Consider the following 22,902-nt stretch of genomic DNA (forward strand, 5'->3'; position numbering starts at 1 on the left):
CGTCTAATATTCGCACCGATTCGAAGTGAGAGAGTCCCGGAGAACAAGCCTTATGGCTTAAGTAAGCAATTTTCTCTCTACCAAAAAGTGCACTACGTTGGCATACGCAGGAAGAAATGGGGAAGGTGGTTTTGTAAGAAATAGAAACGTGAAATGCCGTTGATGTAACGGTTATACTTTCAAAGATAACGCGTGAATATGGAAGCATTCACGTACAAGACAGCAGCTGGTGTCGAATGAAAATCCACGGTCTGAAATCAGTTGTGTTATTGGTGCAGAAGGAGTTGTTTGACAACGAAATGTTGCATAAAGGTTTCTTTGACAACGAGATGTTAATCTGCTTTCGTGACTTGTATTGTCGGGAAATGAAAAGCTTAGTGTGATATTGTAGGTGTAGTTTGATAGTAATCGGGGATGTAGCTCAGTGGTAGAGCGTTCGCTTTGCATGTGAAAGGCCCCGGGTTCGATCCCCGGCATCTCCATTTTTCTTCATTTTACCTATTAGCAGTGTCGTTGCTGCGAGAAGCTCGTTCACGTCCCAAGGTGATTCCGAACAAACTCTTCCACTGTACTGGAAAGAGGTCATTGAGAAATTGTTGCCAACGCTGCATCATAGTCGTTGAAATGTTGAATGTTACAAAGTTCGTCGTAGATTCAAATATCTAAGGCTTTCCTAGACATGCAAACTTGATAACAATGAGTGTTAATATCGTCCCGTCCCGTGGAATTTTAAAAAGGCGAACGGCTTTGGAATAGAATATTGTTAAGTGCGGTTGTTATTTTGAATATGTGTATTTTTGTGCACGTATTTACACGAAATTGTCGTACATGGGAAGTGTTGAAGCTGAAAAGTAACGCCCAGCGTGGGGCTCGAACCCACGACCCTGAGATTAAGAGTCTCATGCTCTACCGACTTTTTTTTTTTTTTTTTTTTTTTTTTTTTTTAAAGGAAAGCCCCTATGCGGAAGCTTCCCCCATCACACTTCATTCACTCATATCATTTCATTCATATTTCAATTTCAAGACTTTTCAGGACAGACAATCACAAACATCCATGGCCGAGCCGGGAATCGAACCCGGGACCCCTGGCGTCGTACCGCGATGTGCTAACCACTCCGCCACAGGGGCCGCCCACTGAGCTAGCCGGGCTCCGTTGCGACTTTCGAAGTGTCACGAATATCATTGCATTCCATTTGTAACAAAATCTGAAAGCGTATACCATTCTTCACACAATCGAATCCGTCCAGTATATCTTCCAACAGCATGTCGTGGAGTGGGCAATTACAAGAAGATGGAAGGACACAGTTCGGTAAAGAGGCACTTTTTTTGCCTCTGTAATCTGGGTGTGCCTCCTTACGTCATTCTGCCTTATTTCTTCTACATGGCCTGCGTGAACTGAAATAAAAAGATGTTAACAAAGCAAGCGTCAGTAACAGGAGCATTGCTTTATTTGACACACACTACTCAAGATTAACATCTTTCAGGGGAACATAGGTGAAGACGGTTTTGGAGGAAATGGCTCTAAGCAATACATACCCTTGTTTGGAAATCACAAATTCTAGCATATCAAGTTCGTCATTGGGGATTCATCTTCACAAGCAAGAAGATGATGGTAATTTTGATTTGAAGCGTGCTTTTCCTGCCACAATTGTTAAATCGCGGCGAAGTGTGTGGTTGGAAGAAATGGATGAATAGGCAATCACAGAGAACTTGACGCCCCGCCATACTTACTGAGTACAATTCGAAACAAAGAGAACCTTTCAAAGAATCACAGATAGAATGTTTCGTTTCACGAGTAGCATTTTCTCTTCAATGGGAATAGAGTTTCCCAATAGCAGCCTGAAGGTAGTCACATGAGTTTCTTACATCATTGTATGATTTGAAGATCACAACCTGTCAACTTTACATCGACAACCGGATCTATCAGGTCAAGGGTGTGGTGAAATTATTACCCATTTCAAGTATAGGAAAGAAGGGCAGGAAATTAAAGAGTCGGGTAAAGCGATTCCAGTAGGTACGTATTAACCGCGATTGATCATCACCAAAAGAAATTGCTTAAAATGACACTTCATTATAATATTTTGTTCTGTTGTGTTTAATTTGATCATGTTGTTTGGCTGAATTTCCAACGAGAAGCTCAGTGCTCATTAGTATGCGCCCGAGAGATTTTTACTTCCGAAGAGTTCAAAACATACTGTTTTGTTGTCTCATCCTTACGATCCGGGTGATCTGTGGGAGCGAATGTGTTTGAAGAATGGACTGATTGAAGTCACACTTGGAATGACGTCTAATATTCGCACCGATTCGAAGTGAGAGAGTCCCGGAGAACAAGCCTTATGGCTTAAGTAAGCAATTTTCTCTCTACCAAAAAGTGCACTACGTTGGCATACGCAGGAAGAAATGGGGAAGGTGGTTTTGTAAGAAATAGAAACGTGAAATGCCGTTGATGTAACGGTTATACTTTCAAAGATAACGCGTGAATATGGAAGCATTCACGTACAAGACAGCAGCTGGTGTCGAATGAAAATCCACGGTCTGAAATCAGTTGTGTTATTGGTGCAGAAGGAGTTGTTTGACAACGAAATGTTGCATAAAGGTTTCTTTGACAACGAAATGTTAATCTGCTTTCGTGACTTGTATTGTCGGGAAATGAAAAGCTTAGTGTGATATTGTAGGTGTAGTTTGATAGTAATCGGGGATGTAGCTCAGTGGTAGAGCGTTCGCTTTGCATGTGAAAGGCCCCGGGTTCGATCCCCGGCATCTCCATTTTTCTTCATTTGACCTATTAGCAGTGTCGTTGCTGCGAGAAGCTCGTTCACGTCCCAAGGTGATTCCGAACAAACTCTTCCACTGTACTGGAAAGAGGTCATTGAGAAATTGTTGCCAACGCTGCATCATAGTCGTTGAAATGTTGAATGTTACAAAGTTCGTCGTAGATTCAAATATCTAAGGCTTTCCTAGACATGCAAACTTGATAACAATGAGTGTTAATATCGTCCCGTCCCGTGGAATTTTAAAAAGTCGAACGGCTTTGGAATAGAATATTGTTAAGTGCGGTTGTTATTTTGAATATGTGTATTTTTGTGCACGTATTTACACGAAATTGTCGTACATGGGAAGTGTTGAAGCTGAAAAGTAACGCCCAGCGTGGGGCTCGAACCCACGACCCTGAGATTAAGAGTCTCATGCTCTACCTACTTTTTTTTTTTTTTTTTTTTTTTTAAAGGAAAGCCCCTATGCGGAAGCTTCCCCCATCACACTTCATTCACTCATATCATTTCATTCATATTTCAATTTCAAGACTTTTCAGGACAGACAATCACAAACATCCATGGCCGAGCCGGGAATCGAACCCGGGACCCCTGGCGTCGTACCGCGATGTGCTAACCACTCCGCCACAGGGGCCGCCCACTGAGCTAGCCGGGCTCCGTTGCGACTTTCGAAGTGTCACGAATATCATTGCATTCCATTTGTAACAAAATCTGAAAGCGTATACCATTCTTCACACAATCGAATCCGTCCAGTATATCTTCCAACAGCATGTCGTGGAGTGGGCAATTACAAGAAGATGGAAGGACACAGTTCGGTAAAGAGGCACTTTTTTTGCCTCTGTAATCTGGGTGTGCCTCCTTACGTCATTCTGCCTTATTTCTTCTACATGGCCTGCGTGAACTGAAATAAAAAGATGTTAACAAAGCAAGCGTCAGTAACAGGAGCATTGCTTTATTTGACACACACTACTCAAGATTAACATCTTTCAGGGGAACATAGGTGAAGACGGTTTTGGAGGAAATGGCTCTAAGCAATACATACCCTTGTTTGGAAATCACAAATTCTAGCATATCAAGTTCGTCATTGGGGATTCATCTTCACAAGCAAGAAGATGATGGTAATTTTGATTTGAAGCGTGCTTTTCCTGCCACAATTGTTAAATCGCGGCGAAGTGTGTGGTTGGAAGAAATGGATGAATAGGCAATCACAGAGAACTTGACGCCCCGCCATACTTACTGAGTACAATTCGAAACAAAGAGAACCTTTCAAAGAATCACAGATAGAATGTTTCGTTTCACGAGTAGCATTTTCTCTTCAATGGGAATAGAGTTTCCCAATAGCAGCCTGAAGGTAGTCACATGAGTTTCTTACATCATTGTATGATTTGAAGATCACAACCTGTCAACTTTACATCGACAACCGGATCTATCAGGTCAAGGGTGTGGTGAAATTATTACCCATTTCAAGTATAGGAAAGAAGGGCAGGAAATTAAAGAGTCGGGTAAAGCGATTCCAGTAGGTACGTATTAACCGCGATTGATCATCACCAAAAGAAATTGCTTAAAATGACACTTCATTATAATATTTTGTTCTGTTGTGTTTAATTTGATCATGTTGTTTGGCTGAATTTCCAACGAGAAGCTCAGTGCTCATTAGTATGCGCCCGAGAGATTTTTACTTCCGAAGAGTTCAAAACATACTGTTTTGTTGTCTCATCCTTACGATCCGGGTGATCTGTGGGAGCGAATGTGTTTGAAGAATGGACTGATTGAAGTCACACTTGGAATGACGTCTAATATTCGCACCGATTCGAAGTGAGAGAGTCCCGGAGAACAAGCCTTATGGCTTAAGTAAGCAATTTTCTCTCTACCAAAAAGTGCACTACGTTGGCATACGCAGGAAGAAATGGGGAAGGTGGTTTTGTAAGAAATAGAAACGTGAAATGCCGTTGATGTAACGGTTATACTTTCAAAGATAACGCGTGAATATGGAAGCATTCACGTACAAGACAGCAGCTGGTGTCGAATGAAAATCCACGGTCTGAAATCAGTTGTGTTATTGGTGCAGAAGGAGTTGTTTGACAACGAAATGTTGCATAAAGGTTTCTTTGACAACGAAATGTTAATCTGCTTTCGTGACTTGTATTGTCGGGAAATGAAAAGCTTAGTGTGATATTGTAGGTGTAGTTTGATAGTAATCGGGGATGTAGCTCAGTGGTAGAGCGTTCGCTTTGCATGTGAAAGGCCCCGGGTTCGATCCCCGGCATCTCCATTTTTCTTCATTTGACCTATTAGCAGTGTCGTTGCTGCGAGAAGCTCGTTCACGTCCCAAGGTGATTCCGAACAAACTCTTCCACTGTACTGGAAAGAGGTCATTGAGAAATTGTTGCCAACGCTGCATCATAGTCGTTGAAATGTTGAATGTTACAAAGTTCGTCGTAGATTCAAATATCTAAGGCTTTCCTAGACATGCAAACTTGATAACAATGAGTGTTAATATCGTCCCGTCCCGTGGAATTTTAAAAAGTCGAACGGCTTTGGAATAGAATATTGTTAAGTGCGGTTGTTATTTTGAATATGTGTATTTTTGTGCACGTATTTACACGAAATTGTCGTACATGGGAAGTGTTGAAGCTGAAAAGTAACGCCCAGCGTGGGGCTCGAACCCACGACCCTGAGATTAAGAGTCTCATGCTCTACCTACTTTTTTTTTTTTTTTTTTTTTTTAAAGGAAAGCCCCTATGCGGAAGCTTCCCCCATCACACTTCATTCACTCATATCATTTCATTCATATTTCAATTTCAAGACTTTTCAGGACAGACAATCACAAACATCCATGGCCGAGCCGGGAATCGAACCCGGGACCCCTGGCGTCGTACCGCGATGTGCTAACCACTCCGCCACAGGGGCCGCCCACTGAGCTAGCCGGGCTCCGTTGCGACTTTCGAAGTGTCACGAATATCATTGCATTCCATTTGTAACAAAATCTGAAAGCGTATACCATTCTTCACACAATCGAATCCGTCCAGTATATCTTCCAACAGCATGTCGTGGAGTGGGCAATTACAAGAAGATGGAAGGACACAGTTCGGTAAAGAGGCACTTTTTTTGCCTCTGTAATCTGGGTGTGCCTCCTTACGTCATTCTGCCTTATTTCTTCTACATGGCCTGCGTGAACTGAAATAAAAAGATGTTAACAAAGCAAGCGTCAGTAACAGGAGCATTGCTTTATTTGACACACACTACTCAAGATTAACATCTTTCAGGGGAACATAGGTGAAGACGGTTTTGGAGGAAATGGCTCTAAGCAATACATACCCTTGTTTGGAAATCACAAATTCTAGCATATCAAGTTCGTCATTGGGGATTCATCTTCACAAGCAAGAAGATGATGGTAATTTTGATTTGAAGCGTGCTTTTCCTGCCACAATTGTTAAATCGCGGCGAAGTGTGTGGTTGGAAGAAATGGATGAATAGGCAATCACAGAGAACTTGACGCCCCGCCATACTTACTGAGTACAATTCGAAACAAAGAGAACCTTTCAAAGAATCACAGATAGAATGTTTCGTTTCACGAGTAGCATTTTCTCTTCAATGGGAATAGAGTTTCCCAATAGCAGCCTGAAGGTAGTCACATGAGTTTCTTACATCATTGTATGATTTGAAGATCACAACCTGTCAACTTTACTTCGACAACCGGATCTATCAGGTCAAGGGTGTGGTGAAATTATTACCCATTTCAAGTATAGGAAAGAAGGGCAGGAAATTAAAGAGTCGGGTAAAGCGATTCCAGTAGGTACGTATTAACCGCGATTGATCATCACCAAAAGAAATTGCTTAAAATGACACTTCATTATAATATTTTGTTCTGTTGTGTTTAATTTGATCATGTTGTTTGGCTGAATTTCCAACGAGAAGCTCAGTGCTCATTAGTATGCGCCCGAGAGATTTTTACTTCCGAAGAGTTCAAAACATACTGTTTTGTTGTCTCATCCTTACGATCCGGGTGATCTGTGGGAGCGAATGTATTTGAAGAATGGACTGATTGAAGTCACACTTGGAATGACGTCTAATATTCGCACCGATTCGAAGTGAGAGAGTCCCGGAGAACAAGCCTTATGGCTTAAGTAAGCAATTTTCTCTCTACCAAAAAGTGCACTACGTTGGCATACGCAGGAAGAAATGGGGAAGTTGGTTTTGTAAAAAATAGAAACGTGAAATGCCGTTGATGTAACGGTTATACTTTCAAAGATAACGCGTGAATATGGAAGCATTCACGTACAAGACAGCAGCTGGTGTCGAATGAAAATCCACGGTCTGAAATCAGTTGTGTTATTGGTGCAGAAGGAGTTGTTTGACAACGAAATGTTGCATAAAGGTTTCTTTGACAACGAAATGTTAATCTGCTTTCGTGACTTGTATTGTCGGGAAATGAAAAGCTTAGTGTGATATTGTAGGTGTAGTTTGATAGTAATCGGGGATGTAGCTCAGTGGTAGAGCGTTCGCTTTGCATGTGAAAGGCCCCGGGTTCGATCCCCGGCATCTCCATTTTTCTTCATTTGACCTATTAGCAGTGTCGTTGCTGCGAGAAGCTCGTTCACGTCCCAAGGTGATTCCGAACAAACTCTTCCACTGTACTGGAAAGAGGTCATTGAGAAATTGTTACCAACGCTGCATCATAGTCGTTGAAATGTTGAATGTTACAAAGTTCGTCGTAGATTCAAATATCTAAGGCTTTCCTAGACATGCAAACTTGATAACAATGAGTGTTAATATCGTCCCGTCCCGTGGAATTTTAAAAAGTCGAACGGCTTTGGAATAGAATGTTGTTAAGTGCGGTTGTTATTTTGAATATGTGTATTTTTGTGCACGTATTTACACGAAATTGTCGTACATGGGAAGTGTTGAAGCTGAAAAGTAACGCCCAGCGTGGGGCTCGAACCCACGACCCTGAGATTAAGAGTCTCATGCTCTACCGACTGAGCTAGCCGGGCTCCGTTGCGACTTTCGAAGTGTCACGAATATCATTGCATTCCATTTGTAACAAAATCTGAAAGCGTATACCATTCTTCACACAATCGAATCCGTCCAGTATATCTTCCAACAGCATGTCGTGGAGTGGGCAATTACAAGAAGATGGAAGGACACAGTTCGGTAAAGAGGCACTTTTTTTGCCTCTGTAATCTGGGTGTGCCTGCTTACGTCATTCTGCCTTATTTCTTCTACATGGCCTGCGTGAACTGAAATAAAAAGATGTTAACAAAGCAAGCGTCAGTAACAGGAGCATTGCTTTATTTGACACACACTACTCAAGATTAACATCTTTCAGGGGAACATAGGTGAAGACGGTTTTGGAGGAAATGGCTCTAAGCAATACATACCCTTGTTTGGAAATCACAAATTCTAGCATATCAAGTTCGTCATTGGGGATTCATCTTCACAAGCAAGAAGATGATGGTAATTTTGATTTGAAGCGTGCTTTTCCTGCCACAATTGTTAAATCGCGGCGAAGTGTGTGGTTGGAAGAAATGGATGAATAGGCAATCACAGAGAACTTGACGCCCCGCCATACTTACTGAGTACAATTCGAAACAAAGAGAACCTTTCAAAGAATCACATATAGAATGTTTCGTTTCACGAGTAGCATTTTCTCTTCAATGGGAATAGAGTTTCCCAATAGCAGCCTGAAGGTAGTCACATGAGTTTCTTACATCATTGTATGATTTGAAGATCACAACCTGTAAACTTTACTTCGACAACCGGATCTATCAGGTCAAGGGTGTGGTGAAATTATTACCCATTTCAAGTATAGGAAAGAAGGGCAGGAAATTAAAGAGTCGGGTAAAGCGATTCCAGTAGGTACGTATTAACCGCGATTGATCATCACCAAAAGAAATTGCTTAAAATGACACTTCATTATAATATTTTGTTCTGTTGTGTTTAATTTGATCATGTTGTTTGGCTGAATTTCCAACGAGAAGCTCAGTGCTCATTAGTATGCGCCCGAGAGATTTTTACTTCCGAAGAGTTCAAAACATACTGTTTTGTTGTCTCATCCTTACGATCCGGGTGATCTGTGGGAGCGAATGTGTTTGAAGAATGGACTGATTGAAGTCACACTTGGAATGACGTCTAATATTCGCACCGATTCGAAGTGAGAGAGTCCCGGAGAACAAGCCTTATGGCTTAAGTAAGCAATTTTCTCTCTACCAAAAAGTGCACTACGTTGGCATACGCAGGAAGAAATGGGGAATGTGGTTTTGTAAGAAATAGAAACGTGAAATGCCGTTGATGTAACGGTTATACTTTCAAAGATAACGCGTGAATATGGAAGCATTCACGTACAAGACAGCAGCTGGTGTCGAATGAAAATCCACGGTCTGAAATCAGTTGTGTTATTGGTGCAGAAGGAGTTGTTTGACAACGAAATGTTGCATAAAGGTTTCTTTGACAACGAGATGTTAATCTGCTTTCGTGACTTGCATTGTCGGGAAATGAAAAGCTTAGTGTGATATTGTAGGTGTAGTTTGATAGTAATCGGGGATGTAGCTCAGTGGTAGAGCGTTCGCTTTGCATGTGAAAGGCCCCGGGTTCGATCCCCGGCATCTCCATTTTTCTTCATTTGACCTATTAGCAGTGTCGTTGCTGCGAGAAGCTCGTTCACGTCCCAAGGTGATTCCGAACAAACTCTTCCACTGTACTGGAAAGAGGTCATTGAGAAATTGTTGCCAACGCTGCATCATAGTCGTTGAAATGTTGAATGTTACAAAGTTCGTCGTAGATTCAAATATCTAAGGCTTTCCTAGACATGCAAACTTGATAACAATGAGTGTTAATATCGTCCCGTCCCGTGGAATTTTAAAAAGGCGAACGGCTTTGGAATAGAATATTGTTAAGTGCGGTTGTTATTTTGAATATGTGTATTTTTGTGCACGTATTTACACGAAATTGTCGTACATGGGAAGTGTTGAAGCTGAAAAGTAACGCCCAGCGTGGGGCTCGAACCCACGACCCTGAGATTAAGAGTCTCATGCTCTACCGACTTTTTTTTTTTTTTTTTTAAAGGAAAGCCCCTATGCGGAAGCTTCCCCCATCACACTTCATTCACTCATATCATTTCATTCATATTTCAATTTCAAGACTTTTCAGGACAGACAATCACAAACATCCATGGCCGAGCCGGGAATCGAACCCGGGACCCCTGGCGTCGTACCGCGATGTGCTAACCACTCCGCCACAGGGGCCGCCCACTGAGCTAGCCGGGCTCCGTTGCGACTTTCGAAGTGTCACGAATATCATTGCATTCCATTTGTAACAAAATCTGAAAGCGTATACCATTCTTCACACAATCGAATCCGTCCAGTATATCTTCCAACAGCATGTCGTGGAGTGGGCAATTACAAGAAGATGGAAGGACACAGTTCGGTAAAGAGGCACTTTTTTTGCCTCTGTAATCTGGGTGTGCCTCCTTACGTCATTCTGCCTTATTTCTTCTACATGGCCTGCGTGAACTGAAATAAAAAGGTGTTAACAAAGCAAGCGTCAGTAACAGGAGCATTGCTTTATTTGACACACACTACTCAAGATTAACATCTTTCAGGGGAACATAGGTGAAGACGGTTTTGGAGGAAATGGCTCTAAGCAATACATACCCTTGTTTGGAAATCACAAATTCTAGCATATCAAGTTCGTCATTGGGGATTCATCTTCACAAGCAAGAAGATGATGGTAATTTTGATTTGAAGCGTGCTTTTCCTGCCACAATTGTTAAATCGCGGCGAAGTGTGTGGTTGGAAGAAATGGATGAATAGGCAATCACAGAGAACTTGACGCCCCGCCATACTTACTGAGTACAATTCGAAACAAAGAGAACCTTTCAAAGAATCACAGATAGAATGTTTCGTTTCACGAGTAGCATTTTCTCTTCAATGGGAATAGAGTTTCCCAATAGCAGCCTGAAGGTAGTCACATGAGTTTCTTACATCATTGTATGATTTGAAGATCACAACCTGTCAACTTTACATCGACAACCGGATCTATCAGGTCAAGGGTGTGGTGAAATTATTACCCATTTCAAGTATAGGAAAGAAGGGCAGGAAATTAAAGAGTCGGGTAAAGCGATTCCAGTAGGTACGTATTAACCGCGATTGATCATCACCAAAAGAAATTGCTTAAAATGACACTTCATTATAATATTTTGTTCTGTTGTGTTTAATTTGATCATGTTGTTTGGCTGAATTTCCAACGAGAAGCTCAGTGCTCATTAGTATGCGCCCGAGAGATTTTTACTTCCGAAGAGTTCAAAACATACTGTTTTGTTGTCTCATCCTTACGATCCGGGTGATCTGTGGGAGCGAATGTGTTTGAAGAATGGACTGATTGAAGTCACACTTGGAATGACGTCTAATATTCGCACCGATTCGAAGTGAGAGAGTCCCGGAGAACAAGCCTTATGGCTTAAGTAAGCAATTTTCTCTCTACCAAAAAGTGCACTACGTTGGCATACGTAGGAAGAAATGGGGAAGTTGGTTTTGTAAAAAATAGAAACGTGAAATGCCGTTGATGTAACGGTTATACTTTCAAAGATAACGCGTGAATATGGAAGCATTCACGTACAAGACAGCAGCTGGTGTCGAATGAAAATCCACGGTCTGAAATCAGTTGTGTTATTGGTGCAGAAGGAGTTGTTTGACAACGAAATGTTGCATAAAGGTTTCTTTGACAACGAAATGTTAATCTGCTTTCGTGACTTGTATTGTCGGGAAATGAAAAGCTTAGTGTGATATTGTAGGTGTAGTTTGATAGTAATCGGGGATGTAGCTCAGTGGTAGAGCGTTCGCTTTGCATTTGAAAGGCCCCGGGTTCGATCCCCGGCATCTCCATTTTTCTTCATTTTACCTATTAGCAGTGTCGTTGCTGCGAGAAGCTCGTTCACGTCCCAAGGTGATTCCGAACAAACTCTTCCACTGTACTGGAAAGAGGTCATTGAGAAATTGTTACCAACGCTGCATCATAGTCGTTGAAATGTTGAATGTTACAAAGTTCGTCGTAGATTCAAATATCTAAGGCTTTCCTAGACATGCAAACTTGATAACAATGAGTGTTAATATCGTCCCGTCCCGTGGAATTTTAAAAAGTCGAACGGCTTTGGAATAGAATATTGTTAAGTGCGGTTGTTATTTTGAATATGTGTATTTTTGTGCACGTATTTACACGAAATTGTCGTACATGGGAAGTGTTGAAGCTGAAAAGTAACGCCCAGCGTGGGGCTCGAACCCACGACCCTGAGATTAAGAGTCTCATGCTCTACCGACTTTTTTTTTTTTTTTTTTTTTTTTTTTTAAAGGAAAGCCCCTATGCGGAAGCTTCCCCCATCACACTTCATTCACTCATATCATTTCATTCATATTTCAATTTCAAGACTTTTCAGGACAGACAATCACAAACATCCATGGCCGAGCCGGGAATCGAACCCGGGACCCCTGGCGTCGTACCGCGATGTGCTAACCACTCCGCCACAGGGGCCGCCCACTGAGCTAGCCGGGCTCCGTTGCGACTTTCGAAGTGTCACGAATATCATTGCATTCCATTTGTAACAAAATCTGAAAGCGTATACCATTCTTCACACAATCGAATCCGTCCAGTATATCTTCCAACAGCATGTCGTGGAGTGGGCAATTACAAGAAGATGGAAGGACACAGTTCGGTAAAGAGGCACTTTTTTTGCCTCTGTAATCTGGGTGTGCCTCCTTACGTCATTCTGCCTTATTTCTTCTACATGGCCTGCGTGAAATGAAATAAAAAGATGTTAACAAAGCAAGCGTCAGTAACAGGAGCATTGCTTTATTTGACACACACTACTCAAGATTAACATCTTTCAGGGGAACATAGGTGAAGACGGTTTTGGAGGAAATGGCTCTAAGCAATACATACCCTTGTTTGGAAATCACAAATTCTAGCATATCAAGTTCGTCATTGGGGATTCATCTTCACAAGCAAGAAGATGATGGTAATTTTGATTTGAAGCGTGCTTTTCCTGCCACAATTGTTAAATCGCGGCGAAGTGTGTGGTTGGAAGAAATGGATGAATAGGCAATCACAGAGAACTTGACGCCCCGCCATACTTACTGAGTACAATTCGAAACAAAGAGAACCTTTCAAAGAATCACAGATAGAATGTTTCGTTTCACGAGTAGCATTTTCTCTTCAATGGGAATAGAGTTTCCCAATAGCAGCCTGAAGGTAGTCACATGAGTTTCTTACATCATTGTATGATTTGAAGATCACAACCTGTCAACTTTACATCGACAACCGGATCTATCAGGTCAAGGGTGTGGTGAAATTATTACCCATTTCAAGTATAGGAAAGAAGGGCAGGAAATTAAAGAGTCGGGTAAAGCGATTCCAGTAGGTACGTATTAACCGCGATTGATCATCACCAAAAGAAATTGCTTAAAATGACACTTCATTATAATATTTTGTTCTGTTGTGTTTAATTTGATCATGTTGTTTGGCTGAATTTCCAACGAGAAGCTCAGTGCTCATTAGTATGCGCCCGAGAGATTTTTACTTCCGAAGAGTTCAAAACATACTGTTTTGTTGTCTCATCCTTACGATCCGGGTGATCTGTGGGAGCGAATGTGTTTGAAGAATGGACTGATTGAAGTCACACTTGGAATGACGTCTAATATTCGCACCGATTCGAAGTGAGAGAGTCCCGGAGAACAAGCCTTATGGCTTAAGTAAGCAATTTTCTCTCTACCAAAAAGTGCACTACGTTGGCATACGCAGGAAGAAATGGGGAAGGTGGTTTTGTAAGAAATAGAAACGTGAAATGCCGTTGATGTAACGGTTATACTTTCAAAGATAACGCGTGAATATGGAAGCATTCACGTACAAGACAGCAGCTGGTGTCGAATGAAAATCCACGGTCTGAAATCAGTTGTGTTATTGGTGCAGAAGGAGTTGTTTGACAACGAAATGTTGCATAAAGGTTTCTTTGACAACGAAATGTTAATCTGCTTTCGTGACTTGTATTGTCGGGAAATGAAAAGCTTAGTGTGATATTGTAGGTGTAGTTTGATAGTAATCGGGGATGTAGCTCAGTGGTAGAGCGTTCGCTTTGCATGTGAAAGGCCCCGGGTTCGATCCCCGGCATCTCCATTTTTCTTCATTTGACCTATTAGCAGTGTCGTTGCTGCGAGAAGCTCGTTCACGTCCCAAGGTGATTCCGAACAAACTCTTCCACTGTACTGGAAAGAGGTCATTGAGAAATTGTTGCCAACGCTGCATCATAGTCGTTGAAATGTTGAATGTTACAAAGTTCGTCGTAGATTCAAATATCTAAGGCTTTCCTAGACATGCAAACTTGATAACAATGAGTGTTAATATCGTCCCGTCCCGTGGAATTTTAAAAAGTCGAACGGCTTTGGAATAGAATATTGTTAAGTGCGGTTGTTATTTTGAATATGTGTATTTTTGTGCACGTATTTACACGAAATTGTCGTACATGGGAAGTGTTGAAGCTGAAAAGTAACGCCCAGCGTGGGGCTCGAACCCACGACCCTGAGATTAAGAGTCTCATGCTCTACCTACTTTTTTTTTTTTTTTTTTTTTTTTTAAAGGAAAGCCCCTATGCGGAAGCTTCCCCCATCACACTTCATTCACTCATATCATTTCATTCATATTTCAATTTCAAGACTTTTCAGGACAGACAATCACAAACATCCATGGCCGAGCCGGGAATCGAACCCGGGACCCCTGGCGTCGTACCGCGATGTGCTAACCACTCCGCCACAGGGGCCGCCCACTGAGCTAGCCGGGCTCCGTTGCGACTTTCGAAGTGTCACGAATATCATTGCATTCCATTTGTAACAAAATCTGAAAGCGTATACCATTCTTCACACAATCGAATCCGTCCAGTATATCTTCCAACAGCATGTCGTGGAGTGGGCAATTACAAGAAGATGGAAGGACACAGTTCGGTAAAGAGGCACTTTTTTTGCCTCTGTAATCTGGGTGTGCCTCCTTACGTCATTCTGCCTTATTTCTTCTACATGGCCTGCGTGAACTGAAATAAAAAGATGTTAACAAAGCAAGCGTCAGTAACAGGAGCATTGCTTTATTTGACACACACTACTCAAGATTAACATCTTTCAGGGGAACATAGGTGAAGACGGTTTTGGAGGAAATGGCTCTAAGCAATACATACCCTTGTTTGGAAATCACAAATTCTAGCATATCAAGTTCGTCATTGGGGATTCATCTTCACAAGCAAGAAGATGATGGTAATTTTGATTTGAAGCGTGCTTTTCCTGCCACAATTGTTAAATCGCGGCGAAGTGTGTGGTTGGAAGAAATGGATGAATAGGCAATCACAGAGAACTTGACGCCCCGCCATACTTACTGAGTACAATTCGAAACAAAGAGAACCTTTCAAAGAATCACAGATAGAATGTTTCGTTTCACGAGTAGCATTTTCTCTTCAATGGGAATAGAGTTTCCCAATAGCAGCCTGAAGGTAGTCACATGAGTTTCTTACATCATTGTATGATTTGAAGATCACAACCTGTCAACTTTACATCGACAACCGGATCTATCAGGTCAAGGGTGTGGTGAAATTATTACCCATTTCAAGTATAGGAAAGAAGGGCAGGAAATTAAAGAGTCGGGTAAAGCGATTCCAGTAGGTACGTATTAACCGCGATTGATCATCACCAAAAGAAATTGCTTAAAATGACACTTCATTATAATATTTTGTTCTGTTGTGTTTAATTTGATCATGTTGTTTGGCTGAATTTCCAACGAGAAGCTCAGTGCTCATTAGTATGCGCCCGAGAGATTTTTACTTCCGAAGAGTTCAAAACATACTGTTTTGTTGTCTCATCCTTACGATCCGGGTGATCTGTGGGAGCGAATGTGTTTGAAGAATGGACTGATTGAAGTCACACTTGGAATGACGTCTAATATTCGCACCGATTCGAAGTGAGAGAGTCCCGGAGAACAAGCCTTATGGCTTAAGTAAGCAATTTTCTCTCTACCAAAAAGTGCACTACGTTGGCATACGCAGGAAGAAATGGGGAATGTGGTTTTGTAAGAAATAGAAACGTGAAATGCCGTTGATGTAACGGTTATACTTTCAAAGATAACGCGTGAATATGGAAGCATTCACGTACAAGACAGCAGCTGGTGTCGAATGAAAATCCACGGTCTGAAATCAGTTGTGTTATTGGTGCAGAAGGAGTTGTTTGACAACGAAATGTTGCATAAAGGTTTCTTTGACAACGAAATGTTAATCTGCTTTCGTGACTTGTATTGTCGGGAAATGAAAAGCTTAGTGTGATATTGTAGGTGTAGTTTGATAGTAATCGGGGATGTAGCTCAGTGGTAGAGCGTTCGCTTTGCATGTGAAAGGCCCCGGGTTCGATCCCCGGCATCTCCATTTTTCTTCATTTGACCTATTAGCAGTGTCGTTGCTGCGAGAAGCTCGTTCACGTCCCAAGGTGATTCCGAACAAACTCTTCCACTGTACTGGAAAGAGGTCATTGAGAAATTGTTGCCAACGCTGCATCATAGTCGTTGAAATGTTGAATGTTACAAAGTTCGTCGTAGATTCAAATATCTAAGGCTTTCCTAGACATGCAAACTTGATAACAATGAGTGTTAATATCGTCCCGTCCCGTGGAATTTTAAAAAGTCGAACGGCTTTGGAATAGAATATTGTTAAGTGCGGTTGTTATTTTGAATATGTGTATTTTTGTGCACGTATTTACACGAAATTGTCGTACATGGGAAGTGTTGAAGCTGAAAAGTAACGCCCAGCGTGGGGCTCGAACCCACGACCCTGAGATTAAGAGTCTCATGCTCTACCTACTTTTTTTTTTTTTTTTTTTTTTTTTAAAGGAAAGCCCCTATGCGGAAGCTTCCCCCATCACACTTCATTCACTCATATCATTTCATTCATATTTCAATTTCAAGACTTTTCAGGACAGACAATCACAAACATCCATGGCCGAGCCGGGAATCGAACCCGGGACCCCTGGCGTCGTACCGCGATGTGCTAACCACTCCGCCACAGGGGCCGCCCACTGAGCTAGCCGGGCTCCGTTGCGACTTTCGAAGTGTCACGAATATCATTGCATTCCATTTGTAACAAAATCTGAAAGCGTATACCATTCTTCACACAATCGAATCCGTCCAGTATATCTTCCAACAGCATGTCGTGGAGTGGGCAATTACAAGAAGATGGAAGGACACAGTTCGGTAAAGAGGCACTTTTTTTGCCTCTGTAATCTGGGTGTGCCTGCTTACGTCATTCTGCCTTATTTCTTCTACATGGCCTGCGTGAACTGAAATAAAAAGATGTTAACAAAGCAAGCGTCAGTAACAGGAGCATTGCTTTATTTGACACACACTACTCAAGATTAACATCTTTCAGGGGAACATAGGTGAAGACGGTTTTGGAGGAAATGGCTCTAAGCAATACATACCCTTGTTTGGAAATCACAAATTCTAGCATATCAAGTTCGTCATTGGGGATTCATCTTCACAAGCAAGAAGATGATGGTAATTTTGATTTGAAGCGTGCTTTTCCTGCCACAATTGTTAAATCGCGGCGAAGTGTGTGGTTGGAAGAAATGGATGAATAGGCAATCACAGAGAACTTGACGCCCCGCCATACTTACTGAGTACAATTCGAAACAAAGAGAACCTTTCAAAGAATCACATATAGAATGTTTCGTTTCACGAGTAGCATTTTCTCTTCAATGGGAATAGAGTTTCCCAATAGCAGCCTGAAGGTAGTCACATGAGTTTCTTACATCATTGTATGATTTGAAGATCACAACCTGTAAACTTTACTTCGACAACCGGATCTATCAGGTCAAGGGTGTGGTGAAATTATTACCCATTTCAAGTATAGGAAAGAAGGGCAGGAAATTAAAGAGTCGGGTAAAGCGATTCCAGTAGGTACGTATTAACCGCGATTGATCATCACCAAAAGAAATTGCTTAAAATGACACTTCATTATAATATTTTGTTCTGTTGTGTTTAATTTGATCATGTTGTTTGGCTGAATTTCCAACGAGAAGCTCAGTGCTCATTAGTATGCGCCCGAGAGATTTTTACTTCCGAAGAGTTCAAAACATACTGTTTTGTTGTCTCATCCTTACGATCCGGGTGATCTGTGGGAGCGAATGTGTTTGAAGAATGGACTGATTGAAGTCACACTTGGAATGACGTCTAATATTCGCACCGATTCGAAGTGAGAGAGTCCCGGAGAACAAGCCTTATGGCTTAAGTAAGCAATTTTCTCTCTACCAAAAAGTGCACTACGTTGGCATACGCAGGAAGAAATGGGGAATGTGGTTTTGTAAGAAATAGAAACGTGAAATGCCGTTGATGTAACGGTTATACTTTCAAAGATAACGCGTGAATATGGAAGCATTCACGTACAAGACAGCAGCTGGTGTCGAATGAAAATCCACGGTCTGAAATCAGTTGTGTTATTGGTGCAGAAGGAGTTGTTTGACAACGAAATGTTGCATAAAGGTTTCTTTGACAACGAGATGTTAATCTGCTTTCGTGACTTGTATTGTCGGGAAATGAAAAGCTTAGTGTGATATTGTAGGTGTAGTTTGATAGTAATCGGGGATGTAGCTCAGTGGTAGAGCGTTCGCTTTGCATGTGAAAGGCCCCGGGTTCGATCCCCGGCATCTCCATTTTTCTTCATTTGACCTATTAGCAGTGTCGTTGCTGCGAGAAGCTCGTTCACGTCCCAAGGTGATTCCGAACAAACTCTTCCACTGTACTGGAAAGAGGTCATTGAGAAATTGTTGCCAACGCTGCATCATAGTCGTTGAAATGTTGAATGTTACAAAGTTCGTCGTAGATTCAAATATCTAAGGCTTTCCTAGACATGCAAACTTGATAACAATGAGTGTTAATATCGTCCCGTCCCGTGGAATTTTAAAAAGGCGAACGGCTTTGGAATAGAATATTGTTAAGTGCGGTTGTTATTTTGAATATGTGTATTTTTGTGCACGTATTTACACGAAATTGTCGTACATGGGAAGTGTTGAAGCTGAAAAGTAACGCCCAGCGTGGGGCTCGAACCCACGACCCTGAGATTAAGAGTCTCATGCTCTACCGACTTTTTTTTTTTTTTTTTTAAAGGAAAGCCCCTATGCGGAAGCTTCCCCCATCACACTTCATTCACTCATATCATTTCATTCATATTTCAATTTCAAGACTTTTCAGGACAGACAATCACAAACATCCATGGCCGAGCCGGGAATCGAACCCGGGACCCCTGGCGTCGTACCGCGATGTGCTAACCACTCCGCCACAGGGGCCGCCCACTGAGCTAGCCGGGCTCCGTTGCGACTTTCGAAGTGTCACGAATATCATTGCATTCCATTTGTAACAAAATCTGAAAGCGTATACCATTCTTCACACAATCGAATCCGTCCAGTATATCTTCCAACAGCATGTCGTGGAGTGGGCAATTACAAGAAGATGGAAGGACACAGTTCGGTAAAGAGGCACTTTTTTTGCCTCTGTAATCTGGGTGTGCCTCCTTACGTCATTCTGCCTTATTTCTTCTACATGGCCTGCGTGAACTGAAATAAAAAGGTGTTAACAAAGCAAGCGTCAGTAACAGGAGCATTGCTTTATTTGACACACACTACTCAAGATTAACATCTTTCAGGGGAACATAGGTGAAGACGGTTTTGGAGGAAATGGCTCTAAGCAATACATACCCTTGTTTGGAAATCACAAATTCTAGCATATCAAGTTCGTCATTGGGGATTCATCTTCACAAGCAAGAAGATGATGGTAATTTTGATTTGAAGCGTGCTTTTCCTGCCACAATTGTTAAATCGCGGCGAAGTGTGTGGTTGGAAGAAATGGATGAATAGGCAATCACAGAGAACTTGACGCCCCGCCATACTTACTGAGTACAATTCGAAACAAAGAGAACCTTTCAAAGAATCACAGATAGAATGTTTCGTTTCACGAGTAGCATTTTCTCTTCAATGGGAATAGAGTTTCCCAATAGCAGCCTGAAGGTAGTCACATGAGTTTCTTACATCATTGTATGATTTGAAGATCACAACCTGTCAACTTTACATCGACAACCGGATCTATCAGGTCAAGGGTGTGGTGAAATTATTACCCATTTCAAGTATAGGAAAGAAGGGCAGGAAATTAAAGAGTCGGGTAAAGCGATTCCAGTAGGTACGTATTAACCGCGATTGATCATCACCAAAAGAAATTGCTTAAAATGACACTTCATTATAATATTTTGTTCTGTTGTGTTTAATTTGATCATGTTGTTTGGCTGAATTTCCAACGAGAAGCTCAGTGCTCATTAGTATGCGCCCGAGAGATTTTTACTTCCGAAGAGTTCAAAACATACTGTTTTGTTGTCTCATCCTTACGATCCGGGTGATCTGTGGGAGCGAATGTGTTTGAAGAATGGACTGATTGAAGTCACACTTGGAATGACGTCTAATATTCGCACCGATTCGAAGTGAGAGAGTCCCGGAGAACAAGCCTTATGGCTTAAGTAAGCAATTTTCTCTCTACCAAAAAGTGCACTACGTTGGCATACGTAGGAAGAAATGGGGAAGTTGGTTTTGTAAAAAATAGAAACGTGAAATGCCGTTGATGTAACGGTTATACTTTCAAAGATAACGCGTGAATATGGAAGCATTCACGTACAAGACAGCAGCTGGTGTCGAATGAAAATCCACGGTCTGAAATCAGTTGTGTTATTGGTGCAGAAGGAGTTGTTTGACAACGAAATGTTGCATAAAGGTTTCTTTGACAACGAAATGTTAATCTGCTTTCGTGACTTGTATTGTCGGGAAATGAAAAGCTTAGTGTGATATTGTAGGTGTAGTTTGATAGTAATCGGGGATGTAGCTCAGTGGTAGAGCGTTCGCTTTGCATTTGAAAGGCCCCGGGTTCGATCCCCGGCATCTCCATTTTTCTTCATTTGACCTATTAGCAGTGTCGTTGCTGCGAGAAGCTCGTTCACGTCCCAAGGTGATTCCGAACAAACTCTTCCACTGTACTGGAAAGAGGTCATTGAGAAATTGTTACCAACGCTGCATCATAGTCGTTGAAATGTTGAATGTTACAAAGTTCGTCGTAGATTCAAATATCTAAGGCTTTCCTAGACATGCAAACTTGATAACAATGAGTGTTAATATCGTCCCGTCCCGTGGAATTTTAAAAAGTCGAACGGCTTTGGAATAGAATATTGTTAAGTGCGGTTGTTATTTTGAATATGTGTATTTTTGTGCACGTATTTACACGAAATTGTCGTACATGGGAAGTGTTGAAGCTGAAAAGTAACGCCCAGCGTGGGGCTCGAACCCACGACCCTGAGATTAAGAGTCTCATGCTCTACCGACTGAGCTAGCCGGGCTCCGTTGCGACTTTCGAAGTGTCACGAATATCATTGCATTCCATTTGTAACAAAATCTGAAAGCGTATACCATTCTTCACACAATCGAATCCGTCCAGTATATCTTCCAACAGCATGTCGTGGAGTGGGCAATTACAAGAAGATGGAAGGACACAGTTCGGTAAAGAGGCACTTTTTTTGCCTCTGTAATCTGGGTGTGCCTGCTTACGTCATTCTGCCTTATTTCTTCTACATGGCCTGCGTGAACTGAAATAAAAAGATGTTAACAAAGCAAGCGTCAGTAACAGGAGCATTGCTTTATTTGACACACACTACTCAAGATTAACATCTTTCAGGGGAACATAGGTGAAGACGGTTTTGGAGGAAATGGCTCTAAGCAATACATACCCTTGTTTGGAAATCACAAATTCTAGCATATCAAGTTCGTCATTGGGGATTCATCTTCACAAGCAAGAAGATGATGGTAATTTTGATTTGAAGCGTGCTTTTCCTGCCACAATTGTTAAATCGCGGCGAAGTGTGTGGTTGGAAGAAATGGATGAATAGGCAATCACAGAGAACTTGACGCCCCGCCATACTTACTGAGTACAATTCGAAACAAAGAGAACCTTTCAAAGAATCACAGATAGAATGTTTCGTTTCACGAGTAGCATTTTCTCTTCAATGGGAATAGAGTTTCCCAATAGCAGCCTGAAGGTAGTCACATGAGTTTCTTACATCATTGTATGATTTGAAGATCACAACCTGTCAACTTTACTTCGACAACCGGATCTATCAGGTCAAGAGTGTGGTGAAATTATTACCCATTTCAAGTATAGGAAAGAAGGGCAGGAAATTAAAGAGTCGGGTAAAGCGATTCCAGTAGGTACGTATTAACCGCGATTGATCATCACCAAAAGAAATTGCTTAAAATGACACTTCATTATAATATTTTGTTCTGTTGTGTTTAATTTGATCATGTTGTTTGGCTGAATTTCCAACGAGAAGCTCAGTGCTCATTAGTATGCGCCCGAGAGATTTTTACTTCCGAAGAGTTCAAAACATACTGTTTTGTTGTCTCATCCTTACGATCCGGGTGATCTGTGGGAGCGAATGTGTTTGAAGAATGGACTGATTGAAGTCACACTTGGAATGACGTCTAATATTCGCACCGATTGGAAGTGAGAGAGTCCCGGAGAACAAGCCTTATGGCTTAAGTAAGCAATTTTCTCTCTACCAAAAAGTGCACTACGTTGGCATACGTAGGAAGAAATGGGGAAGGTGGTTTTGTAAAAAATAGAAACGTGAAATGCCGTTGATGTAACGGTTATACTTTCAAAGATAACGCGTGAATATGGAAGCATTCACGTACAAGACAGCAGCTGGTGTCGAATGAAAATCCACGGTCTGAAATCAGTTGTGTTATTGGTGCAGAAGGAGTTGTTTGACAACGAAATGTTGCATAAAGGTTTCTTTGACAACGAAATGTTAATCTGCTTTCGTGACTTGTATTGTCGGGAAATGAAAAGCTTAGTGTGATATTGTAGGTGTAGTTTGATAGTAATCGGGGATGTAGCTCAGTGGTAGAGCGTTCGCTTTGCATGTGAAAGGCCCCGGGTTCGATCCCCGGCATCTCCATTTTTCTTCATTTGACCTATTAGCAGTGTCGTTGCTGCGAGAAGCTCGTTCACGTCCCAAGGTGATTCCGAACAAACT

General features: G+C 41.8%; 13 non-coding genes across 13 annotated transcripts; 11 read left to right on the forward strand and 2 right to left on the reverse strand.

Annotated features, from left to right (window-relative positions):
* Positions 1-410: 410 nt before the first annotated feature.
* TRNAA-UGC (transfer RNA alanine (anticodon UGC)) lies at positions 411-482 on the forward strand. Its single transcript has one exon. It is a non-coding gene; the product is annotated as a tRNA-Ala (tRNA).
* Positions 483-2,694: 2,212 nt separating this feature from the next.
* On the forward strand, positions 2,695-2,766 carry TRNAA-UGC (transfer RNA alanine (anticodon UGC)). The gene has a single exon. It is a non-coding gene; the product is annotated as a tRNA-Ala (tRNA).
* A 2,205-nt stretch (positions 2,767-4,971) lies between these two features.
* On the forward strand, positions 4,972-5,043 carry TRNAA-UGC (transfer RNA alanine (anticodon UGC)). The gene has a single exon. It is a non-coding gene; the product is annotated as a tRNA-Ala (tRNA).
* Positions 5,044-7,247: 2,204 nt separating this feature from the next.
* TRNAA-UGC (transfer RNA alanine (anticodon UGC)) lies at positions 7,248-7,319 on the forward strand. Its single transcript has one exon. It is a non-coding gene; the product is annotated as a tRNA-Ala (tRNA).
* Positions 7,320-7,692: 373 nt separating this feature from the next.
* On the reverse strand, positions 7,693-7,765 carry TRNAK-CUU (transfer RNA lysine (anticodon CUU)). Its single transcript has one exon. It is a non-coding gene; the product is annotated as a tRNA-Lys (tRNA).
* A 1,545-nt stretch (positions 7,766-9,310) lies between these two features.
* TRNAA-UGC (transfer RNA alanine (anticodon UGC)) lies at positions 9,311-9,382 on the forward strand. The gene has a single exon. It is a non-coding gene; the product is annotated as a tRNA-Ala (tRNA).
* Positions 9,383-11,581: 2,199 nt separating this feature from the next.
* Positions 11,582-11,653, forward strand: TRNAA-UGC (transfer RNA alanine (anticodon UGC)). Its single transcript has one exon. It is a non-coding gene; the product is annotated as a tRNA-Ala (tRNA).
* A 2,209-nt stretch (positions 11,654-13,862) lies between these two features.
* Positions 13,863-13,934, forward strand: TRNAA-UGC (transfer RNA alanine (anticodon UGC)). The gene has a single exon. It is a non-coding gene; the product is annotated as a tRNA-Ala (tRNA).
* A 2,206-nt stretch (positions 13,935-16,140) lies between these two features.
* On the forward strand, positions 16,141-16,212 carry TRNAA-UGC (transfer RNA alanine (anticodon UGC)). The gene has a single exon. It is a non-coding gene; the product is annotated as a tRNA-Ala (tRNA).
* A 2,206-nt stretch (positions 16,213-18,418) lies between these two features.
* On the forward strand, positions 18,419-18,490 carry TRNAA-UGC (transfer RNA alanine (anticodon UGC)). The gene has a single exon. It is a non-coding gene; the product is annotated as a tRNA-Ala (tRNA).
* A 2,199-nt stretch (positions 18,491-20,689) lies between these two features.
* TRNAA-UGC (transfer RNA alanine (anticodon UGC)) lies at positions 20,690-20,761 on the forward strand. Its single transcript has one exon. It is a non-coding gene; the product is annotated as a tRNA-Ala (tRNA).
* Positions 20,762-21,134: 373 nt separating this feature from the next.
* TRNAK-CUU (transfer RNA lysine (anticodon CUU)) lies at positions 21,135-21,207 on the reverse strand. Its single transcript has one exon. It is a non-coding gene; the product is annotated as a tRNA-Lys (tRNA).
* Positions 21,208-22,752: 1,545 nt separating this feature from the next.
* TRNAA-UGC (transfer RNA alanine (anticodon UGC)) lies at positions 22,753-22,824 on the forward strand. Its single transcript has one exon. It is a non-coding gene; the product is annotated as a tRNA-Ala (tRNA).
* Positions 22,825-22,902: the final 78 nt, after the last annotated feature.

Source organism: Lepisma saccharinum, chromosome 9 (genome assembly GCF_977018435.1).
Source record: "Lepisma saccharinum chromosome 9, izLepSacc3.1, whole genome shotgun sequence".
In the NCBI taxonomy this organism is placed as follows: domain Eukaryota; kingdom Metazoa; phylum Arthropoda; class Insecta; order Zygentoma; family Lepismatidae; genus Lepisma; species Lepisma saccharinum.